The sequence below is a fragment of the Capra hircus genome, chromosome 11 (genome assembly GCF_001704415.2).
Source record: "Capra hircus breed San Clemente chromosome 11, ASM170441v1, whole genome shotgun sequence".
NCBI classification, from domain to species: domain Eukaryota; kingdom Metazoa; phylum Chordata; class Mammalia; order Artiodactyla; family Bovidae; genus Capra; species Capra hircus.
The window spans coordinates 39909696-39933337 of NC_030818.1; positions in this window are offsets into that span (position 1 = coordinate 39909696).

A 23642-nucleotide genomic window follows, 5' to 3' on the forward strand; every position below is an offset into this window, starting at 1 on the left:
AGAAATGTCTGTTTAGTTCTTTGGACCATTTTTTGATTGGGTCATTTATGTTTTTGGAATTAAGCTGCAGGAGCTGCTTGTATGTTTTTGAGATTAATTCTTTGTCAGTTGCTTCATTTGCTATTATTTTCTCCCATTCTGAAAGCTGCCTTTTCATATTGCTTATATTTTCTTGGTTGTGCAACAGCTTTTAAGTTTAATTAGGTCCCATTTGTTTATTTTGGCTTTTATTTCCATTACTCTGGGAGGTGGGTCATAGAGGATCCTGCTGTTATTTATGTCAGAGAGTGTTTTGCCTATGTTTTTCTCTAGTACTTTTATAGTTTCTGATCTTACATTTAGATCTTTAATCCATTTTGAGTTTATTTTTGTGTATGGTGTTAGAAAGTGTTCTAATTTCAGTCTTTTACAAGTGGTTGACCAGTTTTCCCAGCACCACTTGTCAAAGAGATTGTCTTTTCTCCATTATATAGTCTTGCATCCTTTGTCAAAAATAATGTGTCCATAGGTATGCGGATTTATCTCTGGGCTTTCTATTTATGTTTAACTTATACAACATGTATGTGACTGAAATACTATACTATACTTCTTTAAAAGTAGGAACACACAGTATACCAGCTGCCTGCTGAATTTTTCTTCAGCGTCTCTTGAACATTGAATACCTATGCAATACACAACCTGTTCTAGCATCATGCTTTAAAATGAGGGCATTAGAAAAGTCTCTGTGGACCCTGGAATCCTCTTTCACCCATTAACTGAGACATTAATTTCTCTTCTCTGAATTTCATGTCTTCTGCTTTTATATGACAAGCTTATTAAAATGTGGGATATCAGCAGAGGGGAGACAGTTCAAAAATGCATTGTTATTAATCTGTCTACAAGTAGAAATGAAGAACTTAAGATCCAGCTTGACAGACACAGGAATACAGAAAGGAGAGTACAAACCATAATTCTATACATGGCAGTTTCAGAGAGACCTAAGGTTCCCAAACTTGACGCTTGTCAAGTTGACTAAAGCTTCCATTCAAACATCATCTCAGAATAACCCAAACATACTCAATTCATGTAGTTAGTATGTGCTTAGTAGCTACTATGTACACAGTTTGTGTGTGTGTGTGCACGCGCGTGTGCACATGTGTGTGCAAAAGTCACTCAGTTGTGAGCAATGCTTTGAGACCCTATGGACTGCAGGCCACCAGCTTCCTCTTCCATGGGATTCTCCGGGCAAGAATACTGGAGTAGATTGCCATCCCCTTCTCCAGGAGATCTCCCAATCCAGGGATCGAACCTGGGTCTCCTGCATTGCAGGCAGATTGTTTACCTTCTGAGTCACCATGAAAGCCCTACGCAGTTATATAGGATAATTATAATAAACTGAAAATTTTCTCCCAAAAAAAGTCACATGCAAATTAGGAGGTACAGTGATAGAAAGTAAGGAAATGAATTTATAAACAATAGGAAGAGCTATTATATAAGGTGTGTTGTAAAGACAAGGTCATTAGCTACTTCTCTCTTCTGAAGTTGAAACAATGCAGGAGTGCCCATGACAATAAGGATAAAAGGTTCACTGGTCTCAGTCAAACATTCTGGAGTCAGGTCACATTTATCTTTAACAGTAGTTTTCTAAATATGCTTTACCTTGCATTATATATGGTCTAATCTTTTCATTATACAAAGCATTAACATTAACCTTTCTTAGATAAAGGTGATATATTAAGTCCATATTTAAGCAATTTCTAGAGTAAACTCAACTTGTTATTCTTTTTGAGTTTTTCCTATTGACAGTGTCTAAAACTCCAAAAGGAGGAAAAACTAACTGCAATAAAACCTGGATAACACACACACACACAAACACATGCACACAAATAGGATCTAAATTGAATAACTTACACAGTTAAAAATAAATACAAACAAGAGAGTCTCAGAAAGTTCTAACCAGGACATAGAAAGTGCAAGTCCATTTTCACCTATTACAGTAAATTCTCCTTCTGTGCTTATCTCAGGCAGTAGATCTCTGCTTTGTTTCCATATATTAATTTACATTTTCTAGACTGTATTATACAACTGTCAAAAGTTACCACATTGAACATTTTAAATGGAAGCAGTTTATAGTACACACAGAATTCTTTCCCCTTCATAGATCACTGTCTTGTCATGGAGAAGAGGCTTGTGTAACTCAATGAAGCTATGAGCCATGCCATGGAGGGCCACCCAAGATGGACAGGTCATATTAGAGAGTTCTGACAAAACGTGATTCACTGCAGGAAGCAAACCACCCCAGCATACTTGCTGTGAGAACCTCAGGAACTGTATAATAGGCCAAAAAGATATGACACCGAAAGATGAGTCCCCCAGGTCTGAAGCTGTCCAATAAGCTACTGGGGAAGAGCAGAGGAGAATTACCCATTGCCCCAGAATGAATGAAGTGGCAGGGCCAAAGTGAACATGACACTCAGCTGTGGATTTGTCTGGTGATGAAAGTAAAATCCGATGTTGCAAAGAACAGTAATGTATAGGAACCTGGAATGTTAGGTCCATGAATCAAGGAAAACTGGATGTAGTCAAGCAGGAGACTTGTCAGGTAAGAATAAACATTGACATGTTAGGAATGGGTGGGAATGGGCAAACTTAATTTAGATGACCATTATATCCACTACTGTGGGAAAGAATCCTTAGAAGAAACAAAGTAGGAGTAGCCCCCGTAATCAGTAAAAGAGACCAAAATAAAAGAGATCAGTACTTGAGTGCAACCTCAAAAATGACAGAATGGTCTCAGTTCATTTCCAAGGCAAGCCATTCAACATCACAATAAGTCTATGCCCCTACCAGCAATGCCAAAGAAGCTGAAGTTGATCAGTTTTACAAAGACCTAGAAGACATCCTAGAACTAACACCTAAAAAAAAAAAAAAAAAAAAAAAGTTCTATTCATCAACAGGGATTGGAATGCAAAAGTAGAAGTCAAAAGATATCTGGAGTAACAGGCAAGTCTGGCCTTGGAGAACAAAATGAAGCAAGGGCAAAAGTTAAATTAATTCTGCCAAGAAAATGCACTAATCATAGCAAACACCTTTTTTCAACAACACAAGAGACAACTTTACACATGGACACCACCAAATGGTCAATACTGAAATCAAATTGGTTACATTCTTTGTAGCCAAAGTTGGAGAAGCTGTATACAGTCAGCAAAAACAAGATCTGGAGCTGACTGTGGCTCAGATCATCAGTTTCTCATAGCAAAACTCAGGCTTAAGGTAAAGAAAACTGGGGAAAACAATAGGCCAGCCAGGTATGACTTAAATCCCTTATAATTCACAGTAGAGGTAATGAATGGATTCAAGGGACTAGATCTAGTTAACAGTTTGCCTGAAGAACTATGGACAGAGGTCCATAATAGTTACAGGAGGTGGTGAACAAAATCATCCTGAGGCAAAAGAAAAGCAAGAAGGAAAAGTGGTTATCTGAAGGGGCTTTACAAATAGTGGAAGAACGATGAGAAGTGAAAAGCAAGGGAGTGCAGAAGCTTTTAATTTTAATTAGATCCCATTTGTTTATTTTGGCTTTTATTTCCAGAATTCTGGGAGGTGGATCATAGAGGATCCTGCTGTGATTTATGTCGGAGAGTGTTTTGCCTATGTTCTCCTCTAGGAGTTTTATAGTTTCTGGTCTTACATTTAGATCTTTAATCCATTTTGAGTTTATTTTTGTGTGCGGTGTTAGAAAGTGATCTAGTTTCATTCTTTTACAAGTGGTTGACCAGTTTTCCCAGCACCACTTGTTAAAGAGATTGTCTTTACTCCATTGTATATTCTTGCCTCCTTTGTCAAAGATAAGGTGTCCATATGTGTGTGGATTTATCTCTGGGCTTTCTATTTTGTTCCATTGATCTATATGTCTGTCTTTGTGCCAGTACCATACTGTCTTGATGACTGTGGCTTTGTAGTAGAGCCTGAAGTCAGGCAAGTTGATTCCTCCAGTTCCATTCTTCTTTCTCAAGATTGCTTTGGCTATTCGAGGTTTTTTGTATTTCCATACAAATCTTGAAATTATTTGTTCTAGTTCTGTGAAAAATATGGCTGGTAGCTTGATAGGGATTGCATTTGAATTTGTAAATTGCTTTGGGTAGTATACTCATTTTCACTATATTGATTCTTCTGATCCATGAACATGGTATATTTCTCCATCTATTAGTGTCCTCTTTGATTTCTTTCATCAGTGTTTTATAGTTTTCTATATATAGGTCTTTAGTTTCTTTAGGTAGATATATTACTAAGTATTTTATTCTTTTCATTGCAATGGTGAATGGAATTGTTTCCTTAATTTCTTTTTCTACTTTCTCATTATTAGTGTATAGGAATGCAAGGGATTTCTGTGTGTTGATTTTATATCCTGCAACTTTACTATATTCATTGATGAGCTCTAGTAATTTTCTGGTGGAGTCCTTAGGGTTTTCCATGTAGAGGATCATGTCATCTGCAGTGAGAGCTTTACTTCTTCTTTTCCAGTTTGGATTCCTTTTATTTCTTTTTCTGCTCTGATTGCTATGGCCAAAACTTCCAGAACTATGTTGAATAGTAGCGGTGAAAGTGGACACCCTTGTCTTGTTCCTGACTTTAGGGGAAATGCTTTCAATTTTTCACCATTGAGGAGAATGTTTGCTGTGGGTTTGTCATATATAGCTTTTATTATGTTAAGGTATGTTCCTTCTATTCCTGCTTTCTGGAGAGTTTTTATCATAAATGGATGTTGAACTGTGGAGGTGAAAAGACAGCCTTCTGAATGGGAGAAAATAATAGCAAATGAAGCAACTGACAAACAACTAATCTCAAAAATATACAAGCAACTTCTGCAGCTCAATTCCAGAAAAATAAACGACCCAATCAAAAAATGGGCCAAAGAACTAAATAGACATTTCTCCAAAGAAGACATACGGATGGCTAACAAACACATGAAAAGATGCTCAACATCACTCATTATCAGAGAAATGCAAATCAAAACCACAATGAGGTACCACTTCACACCAGTCAGAATGGCTGCGATCCAAAAATCTGCAAGCAATAAATGCTGGAGAGGGTGTGGAGAAAAGGGAACCCTCCTACACTGTTGGTGGGAATGCAAACTAGTACAGCCAGTATGGAGAACAGCATGGAGATTCCTTAAAAAATTGCAAATAGAACTACTTTATGACCCAGCAATCCCTCTGCTGGGCATACACACCGAGGAAACCAGAATTGAAAGAGACACATGTACCCCAATGTTCATCGCAGCACTGTTTATAATAGCCAGGACATGGAAACAACCTAGATGTCCATCAGCAGATGAATGGATAAGAAAGCTGTGGTACATATACACAATGGAGTATTACTCAGCCATTAAAAAGAATTCATTTGAATCAGTTCTGATGAGATGGATGAAACTGGAGCCGATTATACAGAGTGAAGTAAGCCAGAAAGAAAAACACCAATACAGTATACTAACACATTTATATGGAATTTAGAAAGATGGCAATGACGACCCTGTATGCAAGACAGGAAAAAAGACACAGCTGTGTATAACGGACTTTTGGACTCAGAGGGAGAGGGAGAGGGTGGGATGATTTGGGAGAATGGCATTCTAACATGTATACTATCATGTAAGAATTGAATTGCCAGTCTATGTCTGACGCAGGATACAGCATGCTTGGGGCTGGTGCATGGGGATGACCCACAGAGATGTTATGGGGAGGGAGGTGGGAGGGGGGTGCATGTTTGGAAACACATGTAAGAATTAAAGATTTTAAAATTAAAAAAATAAAAAAATAAAAAAAAGAAAAGCAAGGGAGTGAGGGAAGGTACATCCAATTAAACACAGAATTCAAAAAAATAGCTAGAAGAGACAAAGTGAAGTGAAGTCACTCAGTCGTATCCGACTCTTTCCAACCCCATGGACTATACCCTACCAGGTTCCTCCATCCATGGGATTTTCCAGTCAAGAATAATGTAGTGGGTTGCCATTTCTTTCAGGAGATCTTCCAGACCCAGGGGTTGAACCCGGGTCTCCCCACTGTAGGTATATGCTTTACCATCTGAGCCACCAGGAAAGCTCAAAGTCTTCTTCAGTGAACAACACTTAAAAATTGAAGAAAACAACAAAAGGGGAAAAACTAGAGATCTCTTAAGGAAAATTGGAAATATCAAGAGAGCATTCCAACCAAAAAATGGGCACAATAAAGGATAAAAATGGTAGAGACCTGGTAGACACTGAGAGATCAAGAAGAGATGGAAAGAATACATGGAAGAACTATATAAAAAGATCTTAATGAACTGGATTACTACAGTGGTTGTGATGAGTCACCCAGAGCTGGATATTCTGGAGTGCAAAGTCAAGTGGGGCTTAAGAAGCACTGCTGTTAATAAAGCTAGTAGATGCTATGAAATTCCAGCAGAACTATTCAAATCCCAAAAGGAGGATGTCATCAAGATTTCACATTCCATTATGTCAACAAATCTGGAAGACCTAGCAGTGGCCACAGGACTGGAAAAGGTCAACCCTCATCCCAATTCTCAAGAAGGGTAGTACCAAAGAATGTGCTAACCATCAGACAGTTGCACTCATCTCCCATGACTTACTAGCTTAAAATCTTGCATGCTAGGCTTCAGCATTATGGAAACCAAGAACTTCCAGATGGCCAAGTTTGGTTTAAAAAAGAAAGAGGAACTAGACAACAAATTGCCAATATTCACCAGGATATAGAGAAATCAAAGGAATTTCAGAAAAACATCTATCCCTGTTTCATCAACTATGCTAAAGCCTTTGACTGTGTGGATCATGACAAACTGTGGAAAGCTCTTAAGAGATGGGAATACCAGACTATCTTGCCTGTCTCCTGAGAAACCTGTATGTGTGTCAAGAAGCAACAGTTAGAACCCTGTATGGAACAACTGGTTGGTTCAAGATCGAGAAAGGAGTACAACAGGACTGTCTGCTGTCACCCTGTTTCTTTAACCTATATGCTGAGCACATCATGAGAAATTCTAGGCTGGATGAGTTACAAGCAGGAATCAAGATAGGTGGGAGAAACATAAACAACCTCAGATATGTGGATGATACCACCTACTCAATGGCAGGAAGTGAAGAGGAACTAAAGAGCCTCTTGATGAGGATGAAGGAGGAGAGTGAATGAGCTGGCTTAAGACTAAATATTAAAAAAAAAAACTAATGGGGAGGGAGGTGGGAGGGAGGTTCAGGATTGGGAACACATGTATACCCGTGGCAAATTCATGTTGATGTATGACAAAACCAATACAGTATTGTAAAGTAAAATAAATAAATAAATAAATAAATGGGCAACATTAAAAAAAAAAAAACTAAGATCATGGCATCTGGACTTGTTACTGCATGGCAAATAGAAGGGGGAAAGTTGGAAGTAGTGACAGATGTCCTCTTCTTAGGCTCTACAATATCTAAAGATGGTGACTGCAGCCATGAAATCAGAAGACGATCGCTTCTTGGTAGGAAGGCAATGACAAACATAGACAGTGTGTTCAAAAGTAACATTACTCTGCCAACAAAGGTCTGTATAGTCAATGCTATGGTCTTCCCAGCGTTCACATACAGTTGTGACAGCTGGACTGTAAAGAGAGCAGAACACCAAAGAACTGATGCCTTCAAACTATGGTGCTGGAGAAGACTTCTAAAAGTCCCTTGTACAGCAAGAAGATCAAACCAGTCAGTCTTACGGGAGATCAACCAGTGAATATTCACTGGAAGGACTGATGCTGAAGCTGAAGCTCCAATACTTTGGTTATCGATGTGAACAGATGACTCATTGGAAAAGTTCCTGATGCTGGGAAAGACTGCGGGAGGAAGGAGAAGAAGGCATCAGAGGATGAGACGGCTAGATGGCATTACTGATGCAATGAACATGAACTTGGGTGGACTTTGCTAGATGGTAAGGGACAGGGAGGCCTGGCATGCTGCAGTCCAGGGGGTCACAAAGAGTTGGACACGACTGGGTAGACTGAACAACAAAAACAGAATTCTTTAAATGAATCGATGAAACGAATAATCTCTCTGCTCTCTGCTAAGTCACTTCAGTCGTGTCCGACTCTGTGCGACCCCACAGATGGCAGCCCACCAGGCTCCCCCATCCCTGGGATTCTCCAGGCAAGAACACTGGAGTGGGTTGCCATTTCCTTCTCCAATGCATGAAAGTGCAAAGTGAAAGTGAAGTCGCTCAGTCATGTCCGACTGTTAGCGACCCCATGGACTGCAGCTTTCCAGCCTTCTCCATCCATGGGATTTTCCAGGCAAGAGTACTGGAGTGGGGTGTCATTGCCTTCTCCAGAAACAAATAATAGGACAAGTTTTTTTTTAAGTTTTTTTTTTTTTAATTTAAACTCTGATCAAGAGCCTGTTTACTGAGTCCCAAGATGTCACATGATTCTAGTTTCCTACTTCTTTCTCAAGAATGAAGAAAGCCTTGGAAAAGAGTGATTGATGAATCTCTAGAAGGACTATTCAGCCTGCCTTGGGAGCCAATAGATACCCCAAAGAATTGACACAGTTAGCTTGGTATCCCCAAGGTAATTTTGTTTCTGTGTCTATCTCTAAGTGTGTATTCAACTACAAATAAGAGCAAACAGTTATAATTTCCTTTATTATCCTTCCTGGTTAAGCTTGTATATCAAACTTACACTCCAATTCTTCCTTCTCAGTCTAAAAATGATAGATAGATAGAGAAATAGGTAGGATTCCTAGGTGGTAATAGTGGTAAAGGACCCACCTGCCAATGCAGGAGCCTTAAAAGATGAGGGCTTGATCCCTGGGTTGGGAATACCCTGGAAGAGGGCATGGTAACCCACTCCAGTATTCTTGCCTAGAGAACACCATGGTCAGAGAAGCCTGGTGGGCTACAGTTCATGGAGTCACAAAGTGTCACACACAAATGAGTGACTAACAGACACAAATAAACACACACACATACACACACACACATATGAGTGTTAGTCATTCAGTCGTATCCAACTCTTTGCACCCCCATTAACTATAGCCAACCAAGCTCCTCTGTCCATGGAATTCTCCAGGAAAGAATACTGGAGAGGGTTTCCATTTCTTTCTCCAGGAGATCTTCCTGACCCAGGCATCTAACGATAGAACCTAGATCTCCTAGGTCTCCTGCACTGCAGGCAGATTTTTTAACATCTGAACTACTAGGTAAGCTATATATATATGATAAAATATTAAGTCCTCTAATTTAAGAACGTGGTTTAAAAACAATCCCGGGAAAGTGCCATCCAAATCATGGTTAAGAAATTTGGCCCTTGTGATTTTCTTGCCTAAAAGTGGTGTTATAACATTAGATCTCAGTGCTTTGCTTTATTTTTATTGGTATGGAAGTTCCTATTGCAGTAGTATTTGGAATTACCATCTCCAGATACCTCATGAAAGTTTAATCATCACATAGGTTTTCCATTACAAAGTAGAATTGATTTGCCTTGGAATATGTGTCATAGTAGTATAGGAAGATGTGGGAGAAGGGGAATTAGGGTTACCCAAAATTTTTTGGAATCACAGTAAGCATCATCACAAAAAGGTCCATGTGACTATAGATATAGCTCCATTTGTAAAGGAGAGAGTTCTAAATGGTAGGCAAATCAAACTCTATTTTTAATACCAGATAATCTAAAATTATCCCAGGGTGAATTCTTTGGTTAATTAAAGAATCACTTTGAACTTTAATTGCTTTGGAATTCCAAGGCTCCAGTTTACTTTCTTAAAGTAGGTTCCATTTATAAAGATTTGTGGGTTTTTCTCTGTCATCCTCATTTCCATCTTGTTTGTATCATCAAAAACATCATCTCCACTTAAACCACATACACCATTGGCCACATTTTTGCCAAGAAACAGAAAGAAAACATGGTCTTTGAAAAAGCCAAAATCTTGGGAAGTGGGAGTTGATAAATCTCATTTCATTATGATGAAACACCTTTGATATCTTGACATTTAGTGCTCACATTAAATTCTTCTAAAATATATCACTAATCTGCTCAGAGTCCTCATGTGGCATCCTGGTATGATGAGGAAGCGAATATTGCAAAGTTGCCAAAAGACCAATTTCAACCTAATTAGGACTGTGCTGCTTCAGTGGAGGCTACATAAACACTCTTAATATTCACAGCAGCAGCTTTGTCGATAACTCCCCCAGAATCTTCAAATTTATAATGGAAATCAGCAAACTATTGATTTCCTGACACTGATAGATCTATCCAGATTCACGGCCTTCTTTCCCATGCCTCTGCCCCAATAGAGGGGACAAATGCCAGTCTCTCTAATCGGCTCCTAAACACTGAAGGATCATTATTAAAGTATGGCTGGCATCCCTGATCATTAATTATAATCTTGTGCACATATGCAGTGTGATTGCAGGAAATAATCAGCTTTGTCTGCCAAATTGGCAACATTTAGAAACTAATTTGTTATGACACAGCATCAAAGATATTTAAACAACAAACTCAAGGCTCTGCTGCTCTGCATACATGTTAAAATATCAGATAACATCATTAAAAAATAGTTAACATATCCAGAGGGAGGTGGTATGTATCCTTGACCTTCCATTGGAGTCGAATTATCAAATATAATGTTTATGGGCTCCCCATCCTGCAGTCACATGTTGGGGATGCCCCTCCAGCATGACGGCCACTTAGGGGGCTGCCTAGAAGAGCAGCTGTCAGTCTAGTGTAATTAAGTGGGCATTGGGAGGATGATTCAAAGTGTGCGGTGGACAAAGATTAGACAGGATTGCTAGTTTTTTGTCTGGGATACACTAGAATTCATTTACGTACTTAATTCTTAATGGGTCAAATCACAGCAGCAGCTTCCTCATACTTGTGTACACTGTAGTGAAGTAGAAAAAAATCCTTTTAAGGAAGTTACGTTCATTGCATGCCCAATGCTATTCTGTTCACTCCAGAGTGAGAATGCTGAATTACGGAACTCTGAGATGCACACTGTGTGTCTCTCTCCCTCTCCCGACCTTTCACTCTGGACAGCAATGTAACTCTTCTGAGCCCACATTTCTACCATGGCTATTAAGAGAACTGTTTTTTAAGATTGCATCTGATCTTTTATTTGCATAATTTTGTTATATGTCTATTTTCAAAAAATGGCAATATCTTAATAAAAATGAAAGAATATATGTACAAATTCAAGCTTAACATGATAGCATTTACAACAGAAAATGAGATAAATATCTGAATTCATACTCATATATAATAAATGCTGATATGTATTCATTCTTTTTTATTGGAGTATAATTGCTTTATGATGTTGTGTTAGTTTCTGCTGTATAGCTCAGTGCTCTGTAATAACCTATAGAGCTGGGATGGGGGGCGGGTGGAAGGGAGGCTCAAAAAGGAGGGGATATATGTATAAATTTGGCTGATTCGGGGTACTTTTAAGCCAATGCTTTTACTCCATTATCTCCTTTTATCTCCCTGAGAAGAATCAAGCCCAAGCCATGTGCTTCATCCTCTTGCCAAGCTGTCTTCAACTCCCTAATGCCTCTCAAATACACACGCATGTAAGTTTGCTTCATTTCTTTTACACATGAAAATACAAATTATAATATCATTTTTATAACAGTTTCTTTCAAACCATTCCAATTACTTCTAGAAATGTTACTATTGATTCTTTTTCATACCCCACCAAAAGGAGTTAAATATTAAACAGTGTCAATAATCCACCTGTACAAAGGAAATGTCTTGAGTGTTTGTTGGGACAATGTTCCCCACTCCAACATGAGTGGGTATACACTTTGGCCTCTCTCTACAGTTTTATTCACTCCATTTGGGTTGAGGGTGTAATTTGGGGAAAAATAAACAAGACTTACATAGCCAGAACCTCCTTGCTTCCTTTTGAGACTAAGTTGCCCACAGAAGCAGCTATTTATTCTCCACTGTTCTCCCAGGGCACTCTTTGCCCATCTCTACCAGCTGGGGCCTGCTACCTGTCCAGTGCTACCTGTCATCTGTCCATCAGTTCAGTTCAGTCACTCAGTCATGTCTGACTCTTTGCGATCCCATAAACCGCAGCACACCAGGCCTCCCTGTCCATCACCAACTCCCGGAGTCCACCCAAACCCATGTCCAGTGAGTCGTTGATACCATCCAACCATCTTATCCTCTGTCATCCCCTTCTCCTCCTGGCCCTAATCCCTCTCAGCATCAGGGTCTTTTCCAATGAGTCAGCTCTTCGCATGAGGTGGCCAAAGTATTGGAATTTCAGCTTCAGCATCAGTCCTTCCAATGAACACCCAGGACTGATCTCCTTTAGGATGGACTGGTTGGATCTCCTTGCAGTCCAAGGGACTCTCAAGAGTCTTCTCCAATACCACAGTTCAAAAGCATCAATTCTTTGGCGCTCAACTTTCTTTATACTCCAACTCTCACATCGATACATGACCACTGGAAAAACCATAGCCTTGATTAGACGGACCTTTGTTGACAAAGCAATGTCTCTGCTTTTTAATATGCTATCTAGGTTGGTCTCGGGGAAGACAATGTCACCCACTCCAGTACTCTTGCCTGGAAAATCCCATGGATGCAGGAGCCTGGTGGGCTGCACTCCATGGGGTCTCTAAGAGTCGGACACGACTGAGCGACTTCACTTTCACTCTTCACTTTCATGCATTGGAGAAGGAAATGGAAACCCACTCCAGTGTTCTTCCCTGGAGAATCCCAGGGATAGAGGAGCCTGGTGGGATGCTGACTATGGGGTCGCACAGAGTCAGACACGACTGAAGCGACTTAGCAGCAGCTTAGTAGCAGCCAGGTTGGTCATAACCTTCCTTCCAAGGAATAAGCGTCTTTTAATTTCGTGGCTGCAATTTCCATCTGCAGTGATTTTGGAGCCTCCCAAAATAAAGTCTAACACTGTTTCCCCATCTATTTCCCATGACGTGATGGGACCAGATGCCATGATCTTCGTTTTCTGAATGTTGAGCTTTCAGCCAACTTTTTCACTCTCCTCTTTCACTTTCATCAAGAAGCTCTTTAGTTCTTCACCACTTTCTGCCCTAAGGGTGGTGTCCTCTGCATCTCTGAGGTTATTGATATTTCTCCCGGCAATCTTGATTCCAGCTTGTGCTTCATCCAGCCCGGCATTTCTCATGATGTACTCTAAATATAAGTTAAATAAGCAGGGTGACAATATACAGCCTTGACATACTCCTTTTCCTCTTTGGAACCAGTCTGTTGTTCCATGTCCAGTTCTAACTGTTGCTTCCTGACATGCATACAGGCTTCTCAAGAGGCAAATAAGTCAGGTGGTCTGGTATTCCCATCTCTTTCAGAGATGTCCATCTGTCCATAAGTCTACCTAATTTTGGAGCTTCTTGTGCAAGTTCATTTGGCCCTTAAACTCTGCTAAGTCCTTCAGCTTAGCATTTACCAAAAAATAAAACTAACATTCTGATTGTTGTTGGCCATCCTTTTGTTTTACTTTTTAAAATTTTTTCTGAACCTTGGCAAGGAAATAGGTTGCTATTTATTGGACCTCCACAAAGATGACAACAGTTTCTATATTTTATATAAAAAACAGAAGCAGAAAATATTGAGAAGAGATGCATGATGGTGTGATCACTCACCAAGAGCCATATATTCTGGAACGTGAAGTCAAATGGGCTTTAGGAAAAATCATTGCAAACAGTTAGTGGAGGTGATGAAATCCCAGTTTAGCTATTTCAAATTCTAACAGATGATGCTGTTAAAGTACTGCACTCAGTATGCCAGCAAATTTAGAAAACTCAGCAGTGGCCACAGGAAACAGTCAGTTTTCATGCCAATCCCAAAGAAAGGTAATGCCAAAGAATGTTCAAACTATCACACAATTGCCCTCATTTCATACGCTAGCAATGTTAGGCTCAAACTTCTCAAAGCTGGGCTTCAACAGTACATGAACTGAGAACTTCCACATGTTCAAGCTAGATTTAGAAAAGGCAGAGGAACCAGAGATCAAATTGCCAACATCCACGGGATCATAGAAAAAGTAAGAGAATTGCAGAAAAAAACATCTATTTCTGCTTCATTGACTACACTAAAGCCTTTGACTGTGTGGATCACAACAAACTGGAAAAGTCTTCAATAGATGGGGATATCAGACCACCTTACCCGCCTCCTGAGAAACCTGCCTGCAGGTCAAGCAGCAACAGTTAGAATCAGACATGGAACAACAGACTGGTTCCAGATTGGGAAAGGAGTACATCAAGACTGTATATTTTCACCCTGCCTATTTGACTTATATGCAGAGTACATCAGGCTGGATGAAGGACAGCTGGAATCAACATTGCCAGGAGAAATATCAATAACCTCAGATATGCAGAAGACACCACCCTTATGGGAGAAAGTGAAGAGGAGATGAAAGTGAAAGAGGAGAGTGAAAAAGCTGGGCTACAACGTAACATTCAAAAAACGAAGATCATGGCATCCAGTCCCATCACTTCATGGCAAATAGATGAGGAAACAATGGAAACAGTGACAGACTTTATTTTATTGGGCTCCAAAATCACTGCAGATGGTGACTGAAGCCACAAAATTAAAAGACTTGTTTCTTGGAAGAAAAGCTATGACAAACCTAGGCAGCACATTAAAAATCAGGGACAATACTTTGCCAACAAAAGTCTGTATAGTCAAAGTTATGGTTTTTCCAGTAGTCATGTATGGATGTGAGTGCTGGATGGCAAAGAAGGCTGAGCATTGAAGAATTGATGCTTTTGAACTGTGGTGTTGGAGAAGACTCTTGAGAGTTCCTTGGACTGCAAGGAGATTAAACCAGTCAATCCTAAAGGAAATCAATCCTGAATATTCATTCGAAGGATTGATGCTGAAGCTCCAATACTTTGGCCACCTGATGAGAAGAGCCAACTCATTAGAAAAGACCCTGATGCTGGGAAAGATTGAAGGCGGGAAGGGAAGGGAACAATAGAGGACGAGATGGTTGGATGGCATTACTGACTCAATGGACATGAGTCTAACCAAGCTTTGTGAGATGGTGAAAGACAGGGAAGCCTAGCATGCTGCAGTCCATGGGTCTCAAAGAGTCACACAGGACTGAGCAACTGAACAACTACAACAATATAAATAATAAAAATGAAACAGAATTTGGGAGAATAAAATATGGTGTAGAGAAATTTCTAGTAAGGCTAGGACATGGCTGTCTAGGTCTGCCTCCAACCAGGTGGTAAATCTGCCTAATACTAACCTATATCCTCTCCTCCATCTTGTATTTTATTAGTAACGAAACTGACATTTCAATCACCATCAAACAGTCTTTTTTTTTTCCCCTTCATTTTTTTTCAGAACTTGAATTGGGAGAAGCTTTTGAAGAGTAGAAGCTATAATAATAGGAAAGTGAGAAAGAAGAATCATTGAACTAATATGTGATTTAATTAAATAATTTTTGTTTTCTTCATTTTAAATTACCAATGTACACAGACTGCATGAAACATACTTTTTACTTCATAACCAGTACCATCTACTCTCCTAAGTTATGTTATGCTTAATAAGGTACTAAATACCTACCTCTCCCCAATCTCCATTGCTGAATCCACTTCTTGTTCCAGTATAAGAACCACAAAGTCACGAATCTGTTCTATTCTTAATCTATATTCATTCATTATAGGTTCTCATCCAATTCACTGGCTTCAAAGAGGAGCTAAGTATCTTGACCCTTACTTAAAACCCACACTCACATACCAAATGGCTACATGATACTTCAGTATAGCTAAGAAATATTTTCAACTTACCCTATCCATGATGGACTTCCAGATCTTTCTGCCCAATTCCGCTCCACATGTCTTGTGATGAAGCCTACATGAAGGGATGGATACACATGAAAGGACCAGTGGAGGAGAACCAAAACCCCACCTTTAGTTCTTGGCCTTCACCAACTGTCAAACCCATGAGGTAGGGCTTCCAAAACCAAGCAGTCCCCCACTGACTGCCCACTGACCATCTAAGCACTTACCGAGCTCAGCCACCTCCCTGCAGCAGAGTCAAGACATCCCGGCCACACCCTTCCCACACGGCCAACACACACAACTGTGAGCAAATTAGTGGTAGTTATTTTAAGTCACTAAGGATTCTGATACCTTTTGGAACAGCAATAAATACCTGATAGGCTTGGAAACATAAGGTTCTTGGTGACTTCTCACCACAGTTAGAAGGAAATCCGAAGTATGCACCACGACTCTAGTTTCCAAGACCTAAACCTTCTGGTCTCTGGCTCTCAAAAACCTCCTGCCACTCTCCACTGTCCACTACAGTCCAGTCCTCAGGCCTCTGTGTGGTCCCACAAAAGAAGCAAGGCATCTTCTACCTCAGAGCTTGTATATAGCTCTTCTCCCTGGGGATTCTTTTCTGCTAAATATTAACTGATTTTACTTCTGCACCTCACCGCTCTTTGTTAGTATATCATCTCCTCAGAGAGAACTTTCCTGATCACTCTATCTAAAACAAAAAGCAACAAAACAAAAAAATCCCAGACACCATGTCCTCTTACCCAGCTTTACTTTTCTTCATCAATATCCTCACCTGATATCGTATAGATGAATCTATACGTAACAGTATGTAATTATATGTAACTAGCAACAGTAATTGCTTGTTGCATATTCCTTATATTCCCAAGGGAATATTGGCTCAATAAGAGAGACAAATTGTTTATTCTTATTTTCCCAACACCTGAAACATGCTATTGTGTTTGCTCAGTTGCTAACTTGTGTCTGACTCTTTGCAGGCCCATGGACTGTAGCCCGCCAGGCTCCTCTGTCCGTGGGATTTTCCAGGTAAGAATACTGGAGTGGGTTGCCTTTTCCTCCTTCAAGGGATCTTCCTGACCCAGGGATCAAACTCACATCTCCTGCATTGACAGTGGATTCTTTACCACTGAGCCGCTGACAAATGCTGGCTAACTATGAATGAATGAATCGTGTGACTTGACTGGAACACAGGATAAGTAAAGAGCAGCAGTAGGAAATAGGCCTTCATAGGAAGACTGCAAGTGTCAACAGAAAAAGGTGCTGGACATTGTTGGCACTCTGCCTACCTTCCTTGCAGTCCTGGGCACTGATCCCCTGGCCTGTATGCTTTGCTTCTATTGGCTTGCACCCAAAATTTTTTCCTGAAGATGTCATGCAGGTTATGTTCAACACTTTGACCTATACAGGCCAAAATTCAGAAATGCTGGGAGTTTTTGTCTCTCCCAGGGTGACTCATTGCCAATGACTGACCAGAAATATAAAGCCAGCCCTCTCCGCATCCTTAATGTGGAATAGACCTTGAGGTGTAATGTATATTTCAGAGCTCCTATGAGATCCAGTGAGTGCTCAGACGTCATCTGAACGCATTCATAGATCTTCCCCTTCCCTGTCTAGATTCCTGCACTTCACTGCCAGTTTCTCCAGGCAGCATCTCTACAGGTGATCACACACATGAAACCTCTTCCCACTGTCTGCTTCCAGGAAGCTCCATTGTATCTTCCCTTTATGAACAATGGAAAGTCATTGTTGGTCTCTGCATAGGAACATAATAATAGCAAGTATTTACTGGATGCTAAGTGCTTCAGTTCAGTTCAGTTCAGTCGCTCAGTCGTCTCCGACTCTTTGCAACCCCATGAATCGCAGCACGCCAGGCCTCCCTGTCCATCGCCAACTCCCTGAGTTCACTCAGATTCATGTCCATCGAGTCAGTGATGCCATCCAGCCATCTCATCCTCTGTCGTCCCCTTCTCCTCCTGCCCCCAATCCCTCCCAGCATCAAAGTCGTTTCCAATGAGTCAACTCTTCACATGAGGTGGCCAATGTACTGGAGTTTCAGCTTTAGCTAAGTGCTTAGCCCTGTATTAAGTAGGAAATTTTCATTGCAATGGTGAATGGAATTGTTTCCTTAGTTTCTCTATTTTCTCATTATTAGTGTATAGGAATGCAAGGGATTTCTGCGTGTTGATGTTATATCCTGCAACTTTACTATATTCATTGATTAGCTCTAGTAATTTTCTGGTGGAGTCTTTAGGGTTTTCTATGTAGAGGATCATGTCATCTGCAAACAGAGTTTTACTTCTTCTTTTCCAATTTGGATTCCTTTTATTTCTTTTTCTGCTCTGATTGCTGTGGCCAAAACTTCCAAAACTATGTTGAATAGTAGTGGTGAAAATGGGCACCCTTGTCTTGTACCTGACTTTGGGGGAAATGCTTTCAATTTTTCACCATTGAGAATAATGTTTGCTATGGGTTTGTCATATATAGCTTTTATTATGTTAAGGTATGCTCCTTCTATTCCTGTTTTCTAGAGAGTTTTTATCATAAATGGATGTTGAATTTTGTCAAAGGCTTTCTCTGCATCTATTGAGATAATCATATGGCTTTTATTTTTCAATTGGTTAATGTGGTATATTACATTGATTGATTTGTGAATATTGAAGAATCCTTGCATCCCTGGGATAAAGCCCACTTGGTCATGGTGTATGATCTTTTTAATGTGTTGTTGGATTCTGACTGCTAGAATTTTGTTAAGGATTTTTGCATGGGAACACATGCACACCCATGGCAGATTCATGTTGATGTGTGTCAGAACCAATACAATATTGTAAATTTTTTAAAAATTTTTTAATTTATTTTAAAAAAAGAACTTTAAATGTTTTATATCTCTTTTAATCCTCACAACCTAATACCATCCCATTTTTGTATAACAAGTATTTGTATTTAATAAGTCTATTCAAGCAGCAGTATATAGGATTATTAACTGCAGGCCATCTAGTCAAAGCTATGGGTTTCCCAGGAGTCATGTATGGATGTGAGAGTTGGAATATAAAGAAAGCTGAGTGCCAAAGAATTGATGCTTTTGAACTGTGGTGTTGGAGAAGACTCTTGAGAGTCCCTTGGACAGAAAGGCGATCAAACTGGTCAATCCTAAAGGAAAACAATCCTGAATATTCATTGGAATGACTGATACTGAAGCCGAAGCTCCAATATTTTGGCCAACTGATGTGAAGAGCCAACTCTTTAGAAAAAATCCTGATGCTGGGAAAGATTGAAGGCAGGAAGGAAAGGGGACAACAGGGGATAAGATAGTTGGATGGCATCACTTACTCAATGGACGTGAGTCTGAGCAAGCTTCGTGAGATGGTGAAGGACAGGGGAGCCTGGCGTGCTGCAGTCCATGGGGTCACAAAGAGTCGGGCACAACTGAGTGACCGAACTGAACTGAACTGAAAGACACCAGAGAGGAGGCTCCTGCAGTAGTGCAGGCAAGAGATAACAAGGATTGGGATTTTGTCACCAGAAATAGAAACAGGAAGGCAGCCACCAGAAACCAAAGGAACATAATTTGGGATTGGCTCTGCCAAATTTTCTTTCCCTTAGTTTTCTGAATTGTAAAGAAATGGGTTTGGGAAAAAGTTGTCTCAGAGTTACTTCCCTTCAGGAAATCCAGGAAGACACTGGGCATGAAGTCTTTGAAAGTGAACTGAAATTTCCTATGACTCCTCACAGCATGGCACAGAGGAAACAATGTGGGTGGTAGGCTGGTCACATTCAAGTGAAGATTCGTATTCATGGTTTTTTTTTGTTGTTTTTTTTTTGGCTCACTGACTCTAGATAAATTAAATCTGATGAGTTTCAGAGTACTTACCTGGAAAATGGGAATAACCATTACCTTACCGTACTTTACCTTACAGGTAAGGCTGAGAATTGTGAGAATAAAATACAAGGTGCCTAGTAATCTGAGTTTATTACTCTGCAACTTTATCTCATCTTCATTTGTTTAAATCTAATTTCCTCTAGTAAAATATTTTGATCTTTTGTTTTATTAATAGCATTAGAATACATTTCTTTCTCTAAATTTTATTGTAAAATGAAATGTATAAATTATATTATGGAGTTAAATAGGATATTTTTATGCTGGCCTGGAAGACATGTTATCATTTTTAACACTGCATCTATATGCCAAAAATTTACTGGTGAGATCAAAGATTCACAAATATATTTTCACAAAGGAAAATGCTACATGAAACAGTTTTCATGAAGTTGAGATGAAATGTTGTTTACACATAAAAGGAAGAAATGGAAAAAGAACAAGAAGTAAAGGGAAGAGAATAAGAGAAAGCAAAGAGAATTCAAATAAGAGAATTACAATATTGAGTCTTCTAATTCTAGGATATAATATAGCTACTTACTAAGTCTAATTTCTCTCAGCAGTGTTTTAAGATTTTCAAGATAAAGAAGTTGAATATCTTACATTAGATTTATTTGTAAAGGCTTAATACCTATAAAAGTTTACTACTGACTCAATGGACATGGATTTAAGCAAACTCCTGGAGACAGCGGAAGACAGAGGAGCCTGGAGTGTTGCAGTTCATGGGGTTGCAAAGAATTAGACATGACTTAGCAATTGAACAACAACAAAAATACTTTAATGCTATTGCAAATCATATTTTTTAAAAATTCATTTTCTGATATTTGGTTAGTCGATAAAAATGATCACATATTTTTTATATTGACTTTGATTCTGCTGCTGCAGCTGCTAAGTCACTTCAGTCGTGTCCGACTCTGTGCGATCCCACAGACGGCAGCCCACCAGGCTCCTCTGTCCCTGGGATTCTCCAGGCAAGAACACTGGAGTGGGTTGCCATTTCCTTCTCCAGTGCATGAAAGTGAAAAGTGAAAGTGAAGTCACTCAGTCATGCCAGACTCTTAGCGATGCCATGAACTGGAGCCTACCAGGCTCCTCTGTCTATGGGATTTTCCAGGCAAGAGTACTGGAGTGGGGTGCCACTGCCTTCTAGCAAACATTAAATTAACTGCAATAATTTGTATATTCTTCTGATTTTACATGCACACAATCATGTCAGCTAAAATTACAGCATTGTCTTTCTTTATAACTTTTATTTCTTTGTCTTATTACACTAAGATTTATAGTACAAAGTTAAATATCAATTATAATTGTGATTATAATTGCCCTGTGCCCAAACTTTGGAAGAAAGGATTTAATATTTTACTATCAAGTATGATACAAACTTTTAAAAATTCAATAGTGTTTCTCATATTAAATAAATTTCCTGGTTGAGATTTTTTAAAAATACGAATGTCATTCAGTTCAGCTCAGTTCAGTCGCTCAGTTGTGTCTGACTCTTTGCGACCGCATGAATTGCAGCACGCCCGGCCTCCCTGTCCATCACCAACTCCCGGAGTTTACCCAAACTCATGTGCATCGAGTTGGTGATTCTATCCAGCCATCTCATCCTCTGTCATCCCCTTCTGCTTCTGCCCCCAATCCCTCCCAGCATCAGGGTCTTTTCCAATGAGTCAACCCTTAGCATGAGGTGGCCAAAGTATTGATGTTTCAGCTTCAGCATCAGTCCTTCCAATGAACACCCAGGACTGACCTTTAGGATGGACTAGTTGGATCTCCTTGCAGTCCAAGGGACTCTCAAGAGTCTTCTCCAACACCACAGTTCAAAAGCATCAATTCTTCTGTGCTCAGCTTTCTTCACAGTCCAACTTTCACATCCATACATGACCGCTGGAAAAACCACAGCCTTGACTAGATGGACATTTGTTGACAAAGTGATGTCTCTGCTTTTCAATATGCTATCTAGATAGGTCATAACTTTCCTTCCAAGGAGTAAGCGTGTTTTAATTTCATGGCTGCAATTTCCATCTGCAGTGATTTTGGAGCCCCAAAAAATAAAGTCTGACACTGTTTCCACTGTTTCCCCATCTATTTCCCATGAAGTGATGGGACCGGATGCCATGATCTTAGTTTTCTAAATATTGAGCTTTAAGCCAACTTTTTCACTCTCCTCTTGAACTTTCATCATGAGGCTTTTTAGTTCCTCTTCACTTTTTGTCATAAGGGTGGTATCATCTGCGTATCTGAGGTTATTGATATTTCTCCCGGCAATCTTGACTCCAGCTTATGCTTCTTGCAGCCCAGCATTTCTCATGATGTACTCAGCATATAAGTTAAATAAGCAGGGTGACAATATACAACTTTGATGTACTCCTTTTCCTGTTTGGAACTAGTCTGTTGTGAATGGTATTAGATTTTATCAAAAGCATTTTTATTCATATATTGAGATAATCATACTAATTGATTCTGTTAATGTGGTGAATTATATTGATTCATTTTAGAATGCTAAATTGATTTGAGAGTGATTCAAATTATAGGAAAATTTTTGAGGTAGATTAACTTTGGAATATCATTAAAAGTAAGGTTTTAAAAAAATAATGCTAATTTTAAAATATATGTAAAATATATTCATGTTGTAGATGCTTTATCTCATGTAACTAATTTGTCTAAAAGACAATGCTCTATCTGTTTCAATGAAAACATGGACAAGAGAAACAGCCTGGAACAGCCATCAGTAATAAATGTTGAGCAGTGGCAGAAGGAGCCTGGTTCTTTACTATACAGGTGAGTTGCCTCTCTAGTCCTCATATGCCTGTCCTCACGTTTCGTGGTATGTGTGGTAAGTCTACTTCTCCACTGAGCTTCTATTACTCAAAGTCAAACATAATAATGTCTAGAAGAGAATATATTTCCATAAAATTAATTCAAACTGGGCACAGAAAAAGTGATGCAGAGAAAATACATTAAAAAGTTATCAAGTCGCTATCCTTGGCTTGCAAAAATACAGTTGATGCTTTTTCCTTTGAATTCATGATTGTTCAGAAATAAAAGGCTTCACCTATCTCTTGGCCCAGCCACTTCACGCATGCACATTGTGACAGTGCTTTAGTCCAGATCATAGGACCATTTCCATAAACCCTCCCTTCTCTGTCCTGGGAACTGGAGAGTCAAAGTATTTCACTTGTGGGGTGAACCTTTCATCAGTAAGGGAAGGAAGCCAGTTGACAGTTCTCCCTTTTTTCCCCTAATGAATTGTCTTGAGACACAGTGTGCATGGCTTCTGCTAGGACTTTGCTGCTGGATTCAGCAATCCATGGTGCTTGGGAGTGGCCAACTGATAAGGCATCATCACCTTGTCTTTTCTTCTCCTTGTTTCATTGCCTTGCCCCTCAACCTGTTCCTTAGGATTAAATATACACGCTGTCTGTTTCAGCCCCTCCTTTCTGGGAAACCCAAGCTAAAACAATACATTTCTGTATTCTGTGTTTGTAATCATTCACAGATAATACCAAGTCAAGTGATTATCTGGAAAATATATTTTTTTGCTATTTTCAAAAATTTCCCCACACAATCTTTATATTATTTTAAATTTTAAACCTCTCTTCCCATGCTTTAAATTAGTCATGATGATTCAAAAAAATAAAATAAAATCACAACAATTTCTAATTCAAACAATGGAATATTACTCAGCAATTAAAAAGAATACATTTGAATCAGTTCTAATGAGACGGATGAAAATGGAGCCGGTTATACAGAGTGAAGTAAGCCAGAAAGAAAAACACCAATAGAGTATACTGACACATATATACAGAATTTAGAAAGATGGTAATGATGACCCTGTATGCGAGACAGCAAAAGAGACACAGATGTGTAGAATGGACTTTTGGACTCTGAGGGAGAGGGAGAGGGTGGGATGATTTGGGAGAATGGCATTGAAACATGTATGTATACTATCAGGTAAGAAACGAATCTCCAGTCTATGT